This window comes from Pelodiscus sinensis, chromosome 5 (assembly GCF_052426305.1).
Source record: "Pelodiscus sinensis isolate ZL-2025 chromosome 5, ASM5242630v1, whole genome shotgun sequence".
In the NCBI taxonomy this organism is placed as follows: Eukaryota; Metazoa; Chordata; order Testudines; family Trionychidae; genus Pelodiscus; species Pelodiscus sinensis.
This window is the reverse complement of record NC_143056.1, coordinates 89784312-89799641: the sequence shown is the minus strand read 5'-3', so window position 1 is coordinate 89799641 and position 15330 is coordinate 89784312.

The following is a 15330-nucleotide window of genomic DNA, read 5'->3' as shown; positions in this document are numbered from 1 at the left end:
GCTTTTCTACTTGTGCTTGGAGTGTGTCTATCTGTGCGCTGTTTCACAGAGTCTAGAGTTTATTTTCCTGAGTTTGCTTTCCACTGCTTTTGGACTATGTTTGCTCTGTGCTCTGTTTCATTGAGTCTGGACTTTATGGGCCTAAGCTTGTTCCACAGCATTTGGACTATGTTTGTTTTGCTTTCCAGAGCTTGAGAATGAGGCTATATATGACCTGCCACTGCCTAGAAGAGTGTCTCTGTCCATATTGTGGTTAACATGATCATACGCCTGTGCTACCTTACCCTTTGCCTAGCTGTCTGTTAGCGTCCAACTTGCCATTTGCCTGGTTTGTGTACTACCATTCTGGATTCAGTCAACAGAGGGAATCTAGAATAGACCTGGTATGTTGTAAGCGGTAAGTATTACATTATATAAAAGGCAAATTTGTTACGATGGCCGGATCATGGTGACAAATTTTCTGTTTCTCAAGTATGAATATGGAAGTCCTACAACAATGTAAAGTACCCTTGCAGCTGCATTAATAATTGCTGCTTCTGCATGTTTGTTAGATCTCCATCAGACAATGGCATTGGCTGAAATTAGTGCTAAATTACTTACCTAAGCCAAGCCTTTTGAAATGAATGAGTCTGTTTGGCATGGGATAGTAAATTGCCAGTTTATAGGACATTGTAGGACAATGCTCAGCCATAGTACAGACAAATCCAGCTTACTTGAAATCAGTGGATTTATGCCTGCTAAGATAATAGATGAAGTTGGCTCTATGTATCTATTTCTAGCTTTGAGACATGAAATGAGAAAAATGCATCAGTTGTGATAGTGATTGTAACTAGTTTAATGTTGAATATCTGGCAATTAGGTAAGAAAAACTCTGATCAATAACACAGTTCATCCCTCTATAACATAGATTAGTAATTCTCCCATGTCACCTATCCCTTTAATTTCCATCAATGAGTACTGATGGCATTTGATCATCAAGATCAGATTAGATCAAAGATTATTAGTTCCCAAACTAAATAGTTTGCCCCCAGAAGGCCATCTTCACTTTTAGAATCATTTTGCCTTGTGGGGGACTATTTATGTAGCCGATAGAGAGATTATAGCTCAATCTCCTCTATTTCCTGAATTAGGCCACCAAAACTTCCAGCATTATTTGGCCACATCTTTGAAATACATGCCAATGCTATATCCTGATAGAACTCATCAGTTGTATCATAGAGAACATCAGACTCTATATATTTTAACTCTGTCAATGGATACAGAAAGAGACCAATACAGAGCATGTCTGAATCCCTCTCCCCCAGTGCTCCCCTATAATATATATTAAGTATACAATTGAAAATAATAATTAAAAATTAAAAATAAATACAGACGACCTCCGACTTGCGACGCGATTGGTTCCCAGGGAAGCATCGCAAGCCGGGGGGGGGGGGCGTCGCAACTTGAACCCTCGTTGATGATAGGCACCGTGTGTCATTGTAAATGCGGGCCGAGGATGTAAGTCGGGGTGTTTCAGCCCCATCTGCACTTCAAAAAATAGTTGTAAGTGCGGGAGGGGTCGCAACTCGGGGGTTTCCTGTAAATAGCTATAAAGCAAGGTTTTTCTTCTTGCCTTCTCTTCTCCTGACACAGGCCACCAAACACCCAAAGAGAAAGAACACAATTAAAGTGGTCCACAAACCACAATTTAAAAAAAAGATGGGGATGTGGCATGATCTGCGGATGTGGCTTAGTGGGACTGATACATCAATGGAAAGGAGGGGAAAAGAGTCAAAGATGGAGAGGAGAATAGAGTTGAGGGAGTCATCTATGGAATCAATGGGATTTAGGGAGAAGAGTATGGAAAGGAAGAAGCCCAGAGATGCACAGAAGCTAGGGACAGCAGAGAAGGCTTGTGTAACAAGTACAGATTTATGGACAACCCCATGCTGGCAAAAGAACTGGTGGTTGCAGTGTTGAAGACCTCCATTAAAACCTCACATGCCCCCTAATCAGGTAAAGAATCTGGAAGGTCCCAACATAAAGATGGCTTGAGTTAGCATTTGCTAGTCTTGCTAACCTTTAAATCCATCCTATTAATTAGCTCTCATTTTAACTGTTGGTACCTTGACAACAAGGGAGGCAGAGCCTCTAGGGGGGTCAGATTTTGATACATTAACTCTGAATAGTATCTTACTTTATAAATAAGATAAATAGTCCCATTGAAGTCAATGGGATTAGTCGGGATAAATTCCTACACAATGTGAGGGAAGGGTGTCAAATTCAGATCTTTAATGTAACTATTGGTCTTTTGAATTGTTCTTGTTTTAATCCACCAGGATTAAAGGAAAGAAATGTACCTAGCTGAAAGCAGAACTGAGTAATATTCAATTATATAGTATCTGAACCATTTTAATATAGGTATCTACTCCAACCATAAATACCACTTGACCAATATGAACTTTCTAAACTGATATATAAGAAAGGAGTTGGAAAACAATTTTAAATGATGTAAGTCTACAAGAAGGGAGAACATAGGGAAGGTATATACTGCATAAAAAAAATAACAGAACTGTTATCATGTATCTCAAAAGCACATTTTAAATTAGTATAGAGCTCTTAAAGAAAACTTGAAAAGTTTCTTCTGCAAAGATAAATTCTGAACAGCTCATGCTGGCAAATGTTAAATGAAATCTATCACAGGAGAAAGAAAAATATTTAAAATACTAGGTGCTCTGGCGCTAATTTAGGCTTAACATAAAATTTTCCTTTTGCCACAAAGAGCAAATGGGAATTCCAGTTGTCTTCAGTTTTCAAAAGGAATTTCTTCAACTGCTTAGTTCATTACAAAAAAAGACATCAAAGATTCACGGCACTCATCTGCAGATAGATTGCATATTGTTTCATCCACTTTTAAAATGAGATAAGAGAAAGCACAAAGAAAGGAACCTGGAGCAAAAAAAGATAAGCTGTGAGAAGATTTAAAAAATATAATTCCTCTGTTGTGTTGTGGCATTCTGTGGGCACCTGTGCACAGCCATCAGGACCAAGTGACTGAAATCAAACCAGCAAGTGGAACAAGTACAGCTAGCTTCATGTGTTGGGCATGAAGGTGTTGGATTCTGTTCTTGCCAGGTCCATAAATGACAGCTAGAGCAGGGGCAGTATGGGTAGGGATTTCTTCTAGTTGTTTGAGAGGCAGAGAGAGAGAAGAAACAGTGAGGGAGGAAGAGAACTAACTTCACCCCAGGCTGTTCCTGCTCCTGATTGAGACCCTGCCTCAGGTGGCTGCTTAAGCACACACCTAACGTTAAGCATGTGAATAGACCTATTGACTTTATAGACAACAAGAAGTCCTGTGGCACCTTATAGACTAACAGATTTATTGGAGAATAAGCTTCCTGAATCAAGACCTCAGAGTAGGAGCAGGCCCAAGTCCAAAATGCTTGAAAGTTGCCACTGATTTAGGAATACCATTTCTTAAATGATGTTAGTGCTTGAGCCACAATTTACAAACCTCTTCCAGCTGAGACTTGCAGCACTATCAGATTATTCAACCTTCTCCATAACTGGCAAGGGGATTATACTGGCAGGGTATGTCTACATTGCATTCCTCCTTCGAAAGAGGAATGCAAATGCAGACAAACGAAATCACAAATGAAGCACGGATTTGAATTTCCTGTGCTTCGTTTGCATAATCACGGCTGGCCGCTTTTCTGAAATATCCTATTTCAAGAAAAAAACAAGGTTATTTCGAAAAGAAACTCTTCCTTCAAAATAACCCTTACTCCTTAAAAATGAGGTTTGGGGGTTATTTCGAAGGAAGGGTTTCTTTTTTAAATAATCCCGTGTATTATAATAAGGTATTTCAGAAAAGCGGCCAGCCGTGATTATACAAATGAAGTGCAGGAAATTCAAATCCGTGCTTCATTTGCAATTTTGTTTGTCTGTATTTGCATTCCTCTCTCAAAGGAGGAATGCAATGTAGACATACCTGCAGGGATTAGACAGCCATACTATTCAGTATCTGCCAACATAGCAATACATCCAGAAGAGTTTCAAAAACTACCACTTATTTTGGATGCCCTGTAATTTGTTTCTCGTCTTCTGTTCACCAGAGTGCACTGCTTTCTCTAATGAAGATTTGCCATTACCCTAGTACCCTCTTACTCAGTTTGGTGAAATTGTAGGACTAATTGTACTTTCCTTAGTGAGGCAAAACTTCCACTGACTTCATGACAATGAATATAATTTAGTTGGGTCCTGTGGGCGTAGAACTCTTATTGCAGAGTTGCCTTTTTATTATTTTCCCTTTGTCATGAAGGTTATCTCAGGGTTGGTTTTTTTCCCCAAATCTGTAACCAAGTACAGAAAACTAAAAGTGATGAGATTTCAGCAAGAAATGGCCAAATCAAGCATGACAAATTTCTATGATTGTGTTGGTAGAGACAGAGCCGTCCAGTCCATTGGATGGTTTGGGGAGGCTGCCTCCAGCCCTGCGATTTGGGGGGGGAGGGGCTCCACGTCAGCTGCCTCAACTGTCCTATGAATGGGGTTCTGAGTAGCCCAGAGGATTACCTGGTGGTGTGACATAGGGCAGCAGCAGGAGTGATCTCCCACTCACTGCCATGGCAGGAGCTGGTGTGACCCAGCAGCCTTCTTCACTGCACTCTGCCCCGCCTTGCCACACCCTCCCAGCCCGCTGTGCTCTGCTTCACCAGAGCCCCTGCTGCCTGGGAGGGGACTTTGGGCAAAGAGGTGGGAGGGGACAGAGCAGGGTGGGGGAGGGTGGAGCAGGACCAGAGCAGGAGTGGGGTCTGGAGTGGAGTGAAGGTGGGGTAGAAGAGAGCAGAAGCAGAGCAGGGGTGGGGCCAACTGAGGGGAGTTGGCCTGGATCGACATCTGGGACACTGAGGGAGGTTGCCCTAGGGCCTGCTGACTCCTAGGGACAGCCCAGGGCAGAAATATGATATGACATTTGTCAAACCCATATTGAGATACAAGTGTAGTAACAAGTGGCAGTGACTGACAGTCTACATAGCCAACTTCCAAACAAAAGGATAATATGTATGTATCACTGGGGTTGTACAATACGGATACAAGTGACATGAATTCTTGGGAATATTTTTTACAGAATGTGCTGTAAAATAAAATCCACTACTACTCTTACCAGTACCCATAATATACTGATAGTACTAGTGCACCCTTTCTATTGCTGAGCTGATAGAAACACTACCTGAAAAGTATATCCAGTGTTATACTGCAGTTAGGGTGGAGTGGCTGTGCTGTCTAAGTAGGAAGATTGATTACCTAACAAAGATTGCCGGCTGATTAGCCCCTTAGTGATAAGTATTGAAAAGTAATATTACTGGAGCGAAGAACGCTTGTATGAAAGCATTGGTATTTGTATTGTAGTAGCACCTAGAGGCCTCAAGTGTGATCAGAGCCTGTCTGCTAAGCCCTCAAACATTTAGTAAAATACAGTCCTTCCCTCAAAGAATTTACAAGGTAAACAAGAACAGATGAGGGACTATTATTATATCTGCTTTACAGAGGAAACTGAGACCCAAAGCAATTAAATGAATTGCTAAAGGTCACACAGGTAGTCTAAGGCAGCACTGAAAACTGAGCTCAGGTCTCCAGACTCCCAGCCTGATGCATTAACCCAGCAATATCCTTCTCTAGCAGTACTACTTCTGTTTCAGCAGTGGCCTAATCTAGTAAATCCAGATTTCCCCAGTTTGCTTTCTAAACAGGCTTGGGAGTGCATCCACGAGTTTTAAAACCCAAGTTAAGTCTCATGTGGATGCTTGTTTTCTAATTCAAAATCATCCCTCTTTCTGATTTCAGGACAGAGAGCAGGTGCTGACTAATTGTTTATGTGTTAGGAGGATAGTCTCATTTTTCTCTTGCTGCTTGACTCTGGTTGCTGCTCTGATGTGTTTAGAGAATGCTATTTGGAATTCTAAAAAAGAGAGGAGAAGGGACAAACCTGATAACAATTTAGACTCATTGTTTTGCCTTTGTATTTTCAGTGGCACAGAAACAGCAGGTTATGTGAAAATCAGGCTTATGGGCCTTGGCCAAGAGGCTGAGATCTATAGTAGTTTGTTTTATGGGGGTGATGAAGTCTGGGAGTCACATGTAAGAGAAGCCCCTGTAGCCTAGCCAAGGAATCCATGTGTAACTTCTGCGCTCTCCAAACAATCTTGGTTTCTGCAGAGTCAAATGATTGTTAGGAATCAGGATTTGAGACTTAAGTATGCAAAATCCCTTGGCAGTAGAAAATAGTGAATGAAAATTAAATAGAATAAGCAGCTGGGTTAATACTGAACACAGTACATTTTTTTAAAAAAAGTAAGTCAATAATCATCCATATAACCTTGTGTGTGCACCCACGCAATTCTTATTGTAGTTTAATCTTATTTCTTCTTGGTGAGATTAAGCAGGTTCCTTGGCATGTAAATATAAGGGGATATTTGGTAAGCAGTGGATTACACAAGGAAAAAAACTTGAAATGTTTGTTTCAAAAAATGTACCTACACAAACTTCCTTGTTTTGTATCTCATTCTTGAAATGCAACATATTAGCTGGAGGAGAGATCTGCAGTAAAATTCTGATGTATTAATACAGGGCTACTCAACTTTGGAAGCTCTGGGGGGCCACAGTGATACTCACAGCACATGCCGAGGGCTGCAACTTAAGTGTGGCTGCGTATACATGCAAATATATATGCAAATAGCTTTCACACTGCTGGGCATGAATACAAAGATTAAGACAAGACTACACAACACACAGGCCCCATTTAAGTCAGTTCTGCTGATATTAATAAAATGCAATATTCACCCGATTTCAACCCATATGACAGCGCTTTTAATGAGCAAGGGCAGTCCAGGAAATTAACTACCAGAAGACCATTATATTGACTTGCTGTTGTGGAGCATGTTCCCAGTGGAGGCCATGTTCAAAGGATCTCATCCACAGGCCGTGTGTTAAGCCCCACATAAACCCACACTGCACCGTGGTCCTCAAACAAACAGGCCACGGGCTGCGTGTTGAGTAGCCCTGTATTAGTAGGATAGACAGTCCTTTAATTGTTTTCCTTTTTCTCCTTTCAGGATTTTCTCAAAAGGAAATCTACAAGAGAGATATTATTTTAAATCTCAGAGGGCAGTTCTCACAATACTGAGGGCCTGCTCTCACTGAAATCAACAACAAAATATTGAACGCTGGTCAAAAATTAAACATTTGAATGTTTTTCTTGTGAATTCCAGTATCTACTGGCTATCCCATTTAATTTCAATGACTTCATAAAGCATAAGATTTAGCCCCTACTTAAGGCAAAGAGCAAATGCATCCTTTGTAACACTTGAAAACGTCAGACTAGTTAAGGATGGGATGTTCAAAAGTGTTTAGCACCATATTCTAGTCCCAGTCTATCTGAAATAAAATTCTCATTGTCTGCAGTGGTCAGGAGACTTAGGCTAACATAAAGGCTCAGATCCTCCTAAGTATTTAGGTACCTAACTCCCACTGTACCCAAGTGATTTCTAAAATCCCTCCCTTGACATTTACTAGGGTGGTAATGTAGTCAACCGGAGTTGCAAATGAAGCCCGGGATTTGAATTTCCCGGGCTTCATTTGCATGTTGCCGGGCGCCGCCATTTTTAAATGTCTGCTAGTTCGGACTCCGTGCCTCGAGGCTACACGCGGCACGAACTAGGTAGTTTGGACTAGGCTTCCTATTCTGAACTAACTGATTTAGGAATGTTCATCTTCGATGTAAACACCCTCTTGGTGTCCTCTTTCCAGATAGTTTAAATGCCAAGGCCCAACACAGTCAGTAGACTCAGAGACATCAGAGAACATTAATAACTGGGTCCCAACTACATGGCTACAACTTTTCTTCAGGAAAGGGGTGCAATAGTTTAATTGTACTTGGACTTATCTGTGGCCATTTTTTTTTTTAATTTATAAAATCAAAGTTATCTTGATATTTTCTCATGATTTTGTTGAATTGCTTCAAGTTTTGGTTGCAGAAGTTGGTACCAATCAATACAAATAGAAAATAAAATGAGATACAGGCTTACCTGCTGTAATCAAACATTTTCTGGAAAATTCTTAAATACTAGGGAAGGCACAGAAATGCATTGCGGCCACAGACCTAAATAGCTTTTCATTATATATCTGGCAATTAATGCAATCCACAGAAAAAATGGTTTTGTTGTAACTGTAAAATCGATCTTGATTTAAGATTTGTACCCTGCCCAGGAACATCCATAATTCTTCCTTGATTTCCTCCTTCCCTGCCCCATAAATTACTTCATCCCTTTTAACGGTGCGCCTTACTCCCCTCCTATGTGTCCAGGGGCTACTCTAGCCAGTGAGTAAACAAGGAAAAGCCAGGAATCCTCCTTCTACCTACCTCTGTTGCCCCACTTGCTGGCAGTAGAGAGTGAGGTGGAGCCTTCTTTCCCTGGCTGAATTCACAATCTGAGCTGAGCTGAACAGAGCAATAAAGAAAGTCTTCTTCCTCTTAGCTGAATAGGTGACAAACTGGCCCATGCAGAAGAGGGGAGGAGAAAATATGCTGCCTGATTGGGAAAATATTGACAATTCATATTGCAGAGAAGTGATGGGGGGTATTTCCAGAGCATTCCCCGCTATACATAATAAACAACATCACGTGAAATAAATCAGAGTAACCGTAAACCGAATAATATGATCACTTTTTTAAAAAATCCTGAGCTCATACCTAGAAAATAAGCCCAAATCTGACTAGACATTATGATTTAACCTTTTTAAAAAGCTTTTAAGAAGACAACAGCCAAACTCTGCAATGAAGTGGAAGGATATGAAGAAAATGGGGGTAGAAGGGAACTGATTACTTTTAATACATTGTTCTGTTGCTTTGTAGAATACTGCTTGAATTAAGCATGAGGGAAACGAGGATTTCTTATCTTGTAGACTGACCACGTCAAGTCGCTCTCAGGGGTTTTCACTATTTCTGATTCTGTACGAAATGCTGATGATTGCATATGATGTTTGTGCCATTTTTTCTTTTTACAATAGGAAAAATATGAATTGAACATTGATACTTTTTCTGATAAATTGTATTGTGTTATCTTTTTGAACATTTTGGAATTTTTCTCTGTGCTTGTTCCACACTACAAACCAACTCCTATCTATCTATCTATCTATCTATCTATCTATCTATCTATCTATCTATCTATCTATCTATCTATCTATCTATCGCTATGTCTAGACTGCAGGCTTCTTTCGAAAGAGGCTCTTTCGAAAGCATCTTTCGAAAGAGCCTCTTTCGAAAGATCGCGTCTAGACTGCAGGCGGATCTTTCGAAAGAGAAATCCGCTTTTTCGAAAGAGAGCACCCAGCGAGTCTGGATGCTCTCTTTCGAAGACGGCCTCTTTACATTGAAGAACGCCTTCTTTCTAAAGAAGGCGTTCTTCCTCGTAAATTGAGGTTTCCGCCATCGAAAGAAAAGCCGCGTTCTTTCGAAATAATTTTGAAAGAAAGCGGCTTGAGTCTGGACGCAGGGGAAGTTTTTTCGGGAAAAGGCTACTTTTCCCGAAAAAACCCCTGAGTCTGGACACGGCCTATCTATCTATCTAAGAGTTTGTATATCTGTCTGTCTGCAGGTCCATTAGTTCAAGGACTCCTTCTAAATGATAAGAACTAGGACCACCAAAGTTGGTGTGCAGTCTTCTCCTGACTTAAAGTAAGTTTGGGGTTTGGTTGTGCCAGGAAAATGGGAAGTGACTACAATGGGATTGCTTTCCATAATGTGGAAAGGGAGGGGACAGTTCAGAGGCAGCTATACTGCAGTGTGATCTCTGGGGACTGATGCACAAGCAGGAGAGTGGTCAGCTCCTCAGGGCTCTACATGGCCAGCCACTGTACCAGGTAAGTGGCCACCCTGCCCCCAAACAGTTCTGGACCACCCCAGGGCTTGGCAGCACAGCCTGCCCCACCAAGGGAGGCCCCCTAGAATCCCGTCTGCCCCCCGACCAGCAGCAGAGCAGCTGGGGGACTACTGGAGGCCAGGTCTGGTCCCTTGAGCTCTGCCTCCCTGCAGGGCAGGGGGTGGGGCAGCTACAGCATGGGGCCAGCCTCCAGAGACCCCTCCCCCACAGAGCAGCTGCAATGCATGGAGGCAGCTGGAGGCCAGGGTTGGCCCCCAGAGGTTCCCACTAGACAAGCTGGATGCTGCAGGGGTAGCTATAGGCTGGGGCCAGCTCTTAAAGACCCACTCCCCTAAACAAGCTACAGGGCAGGGGGGAGGCAGCTGGAGCTTGGGACCATCCCTTCCCCAATAAGCTGGAGGTTGGGGCTGGCCCCTACAGCCTTGGCCCCCTTGGAATGCTGCCCTCGCCCCCAGGGAGGAGCCACCAACAGAGAAATAGCACATTTGCCCCCACAGTTGGCCCTGGTAAGCCACCTCCAACCCCCTGCCCTAAGCCCACTCCCCTGAGTTCTGCACCTCCCATCTTCTGCCCTGACTCCTGCATCTCCCACACCCAACTCCTTGCACTTACTTCTGCACCCACCCTGTGCCCTGTACCCCCCACGCACACACCAAACCCTGTGCCCTGAGCCTCAGCCCCTGCCCTCACTCCAGCACTCTCCACCTCCTGCCTTCAGCCTCCCCAACCTTCCCAACTTCCTGCCCTCACTCCTGTATCCCTACCCCTTACTCTGAGCCCCCCCTCTCTTTCTGACTCCTGCTCCTTCATACTGAAAGCCCTGCCCTGACTTCTGCATCCCACCCTGTGCCCTGAGCCCCCCCAACCAAACCCCTTCCCTGACTCCTGTATCCCTACCGCTTCCCTGATCCTCTTCCACACCTCCCAGCCCTGACCCTGTGCCCTTAGCCCCTTCATACCCAGCCCTCTCTCCGATACAATACAGCATGTACATTTTCCTTGTAATCCCCCACTCTCAAAAAAAGAAAAAAATATCACCCCTGTCATTACTACAGTTAAGGACTTGAGCAGAGCCAGTTAAGTCTGCTAGTATTATAATATCCAATTGACTGATTACAGCGAGCATAGTGCAATAGTCACATTTAGAACTCCTATTTCTCTCAGAGCACTGCTGTTGGGTTTGCAGCCTAAACGGACTTATACCCGAGAGGATAGGCACTGATCCAAGATCAAGCCTAGGGATGGCACTAAATTAGGGTTGGTTTCTCAGATACATATTGATAATCACTCTTAATTATGTCCACGATGAAAACGGATTTGGAAACGAAGGTGGGTCTTAATTATTTTGCTTATTAGATTTTGTAACCGATTTACCAATTATGAACAAAAAGGAAAAATATTATTTCTTTCTCCTGAGGGTTTAGTACAACAATATAAGCACTGGGCGTTGTGTATTTTAGCATTATTTTCCTTTCCTGCTTATAGTCCCTTCTCATGTTTCTCCATCATTTTAGGCCCCTAATAGGGATAGGATGAGCCCATTGATGTCGGCACATGGAGGCCTGCTAGTAGCATGCCTTTAGGTTTAGTCTCCTAGCAGCAGCCATTCACATTATGTGGGCTTTCTTTTTTGGGCATTGCCCACCCCTGAAACTGACTTCAGGCATTTTTCACTGCCTGTTCTGCATGAATAGCCACAGGCCTCTTGCCAATTGTCCCCCCTTCTTGAAAGCCAGCCTCAGCCAAAGGCCTTTTCAAGTGTGATCCCAGAGTGCCACACAGGCTTTCAGGGCATTGTTGTTGAGATGAGGGCCCTGCACTGGAAAGTGGGGTCAGAAGAGAAAGCACAATAAGGGGTGATGGAGGCTTCATGCAGTCCTCAGATGCTGGCCTGTTTATTAATTTACAAAACTAATGTCACTGTCTTTAGAGAAGAGATTGAGTGAAAAAGATGCCCTTTGAAGAGCAGTGCTGCTTTTGATGCATTATCAAAACATTGGTCCCCTTATTATATTGATTAAATTGGGGGATGCGTGGGGAGGGGGGGAACTGGAGGCAAATGCAGATAATAGAAATTCAGAAACGTTGATAAAATATTGAAGGGCAGGATAATGTAAAAAATGCACCATTACCTTCTGCCAATTCACATACAGTTCATATGAATGAATATTAAGTGTTTTGTATTAATTCTGATTAATAAAATTCTTAAGTCTTTAGTCTGAAAACCCTCTAATTACTCAGGGTGCAAATACCTAGCCCCCCTCATACATATCAGACAAACTATTAGCCAAACAAGCACAATAGCGAGATGCCTTTAACAGAGATGGCTTTTTCTGACCAATGGAGTCGCCAAGTGTTCAAACAGAATATGTTTTCTCTGTGGGTGTGTTGACTGGAAATTAGGGGGTCTGTGCACTCTGGCCAAATCAAATCCACACACACACACATCAGAAGAAAATATTTGAAGACTGAACTGGGAAAGGGCCTTGAAACTAGCTTCTAATGTGGCTCTTGCAATCAGTTACGGGTACAGTAAAACGTGGGTGTGAATTATAGGATTTATTCTGGCAAACAGTTGCCTGATTTACCAGTTCAGAGAGGGCTAGACGAGATCTAATTTATAGCCTTGTTTAAGGTGCAGTGTACAAAAAATCACTCTAAGAATGGCCCCAGGATGGAATTGTGCTTTCATGGTTCCCCATTGCTCCAGGAGAAAAGCAAACTATGTAGCCCTTTATGGGGTACTGTTCACATGCTGTTCACACTCATGCTGGCTTGGTTTTGCTGACTAGCCAAGGTTCCAACCTAGCCCACCCCCTCCTCTCTCTGCTTGCCTCCTTGCTTATAGGAAGGAGTAGAGGCTCTGCAGAATCTACTTTCCACACAGCATCAGATCAGTGATACAGGCAAATTGTACATGGCAGTGACTTATGCTCCCTTCTTGCCCTAATCATGCAAATAAGGACAAGTGTTCTTACCCACAGACAACTGATGCCTCTCATTCGACCGGTGAAGAGGGGTAGGGGAGCCACCAGCCATATGATCTCCACCTCAGGCTGGGGAAGGGCCAGAACAACCCCCTCCACTCTAGGCCCCATCTCTCCTTGCGACTCTGTCCCTCCCTGACCTTCTCCATACTTTTCCCGCCTCTTCTACCTCCCCAAAATGATGTGGCCTGGGGGACTAGCTGAGGCCAGCAACAAAGGTCCCCACCCCACACTGACCTGCAGTGGCAGGGCAAGTGGAGCAAGGCAATTCAAGTTTGCTTCGCTCCCCTGGCTGGGTTGCTCTGCTTCCCATGGGTGAGTGCAGAGCAGTCCCACCCCTCCCAGTTGGTTGCAGCCCATTGGAGGCATGGTTGTGGGATGGGGCTGGCTGCTGGCGTCAGCGCTGCCACATACGTGGCACGTACCTGGCTAAGACACCCTGGAATGTGAGGCAACGTGGTGTCCCAAATTTTGTGGTGCCCTATACAACTGTATACTTTGTATAGCAGAAGGGATGGGCCTTGCCTTGTATAGTTATTTATACCTAGCAATTTGAGTGCCTAGTGAGTGCAGAACACCAATGACAGCACCTACAATGCAGAGATGGCAAATGCTGACCCAAGGCATTGAGCAATCAGGCCTATGAAGTCAAAGTTCTTAGAACCCATTCACTTTAATGGCAGCAGAAAATGATATAGCAAATACGGGATTACAGTATTTATCCTTTCATTTCATGATGAAGCACAAGAAGCATTTTAAAATACTGGAAGTAATTTCAAGCAGAGGTAGCCTAATACAGTAAAAATTAACAAACATATAATAACAACAAAAATACCCCAACCCAGTATTATTTTACCAATTTGGTTTAATTGTTAAACCAATTAAAATTCGTATAATTGACTTTATAGTTCACACACAGACAAAGCTTCAAACTCAGTCTCCACAATTCAGTCAAAGAAATCTATTCAACATCCAATACATGAATCTGATTATTAATATAAATATTTGACATTAAATATGTGTCTTTTTGCTATTAGAATACATTGGTTACCAATTCTAAAGTATGATTTCTGAATGCCAGCATTCAATTCTTTGGAAATTATATTGCCTGGGAAAGTCTTGGAATATTTTCAAATACAGAACTAATTTGTAAATAATATGAATGACTTGCATATGTTTTTGTGTAGCAACGTTTAAAAAATTAAAAAGAATTTTACCAAATGTTGTATCTAAATACTATATGACCATCTGACATTTCACAGGAAGTGGGGAAAGACTTTTTCTATAAACATTCCCCCTTTTCATGTTTGCTCTGATTTAAAAATGCATCCTTAGGTTACATTTAGTAGGTCTGATTCTCAAGCCTCTTATACTTTTCAACCCCTTTGACTCCCCTGAAGACATTATAAAATAGAGGAATGGCAAATTAGGCCCTGTAACTTTTCACTTCAGTAGGGTATGTGTTCCTCCTCCCATTGAGTTAGATGTAAATATTTTTCAGTAGATTATTTGCATTGCTGAGAGTATCAATCAGGGATGAGAGGATAGTATAGCCTTAATGGTTTTCCATACTTCAGAGTATATTTGGGGTTCATATAAAGAACAGCAGCCTTGCAGAATGCTACAACCTATACATCGCACTTACAGCCAGGATAGTCCATCTCTGCAGCCTATGGGGAGAAATCTGTCGAACTTCTGTGTAACTTGCCTGAACAAGGTCTGTTTACTTTTACCCCTATATAAAAGCAACCACAGGGAATGTGATGCAAGTACACTATATTTACAGCTTTTTAAAATTAATAAAAATAACCACAATAAAAATACTGTAGTGTAAATATGACAAATGCTGGTCTCCCAAATTATGTTTCTTTCTCTATCTTATGAACTGTAATGGCACAGAAAATGCACATAAAAAGTGTTCAAGCAAACGTAGCATGATCCTTTCAATAATATCTAGACATAGCAATGGGGAGCTATATACTGTATACATAAATATAGGGGGGAAGGCTAGATGTTGTAGGAGCTTAAAGGGATCATGAATTAAGAAAAAGGCTCTTATTAAAGTATTAATTATGAAATAATTTTGAGCATTTGAGGTTGGAAAATGACCCAAATGTTCAGATGCTTATCCAAGCCTGTGTGATCTTATTTACTATATCTGAGAGGTAAGAATTGAGCATGATATCACATTACAATAAGGCTTCTCCTGGTATTTTAAACTTCTGCTTCTGATCCCATTTTTAAAAACCAAACCAGGAAGTGCTAAAGTGTGCTAGCATGAAACATTCTTTAAAAAATAGTGCAAACTTTGTGATTATAAGGATCGTTCAGGTAGGGTGCATCTACAATACACCCGGAGCATGACATAAGCTATGCAATTTGAGCTATACAAATTGCGTAGCTTATTTCAAGTTAGTTTT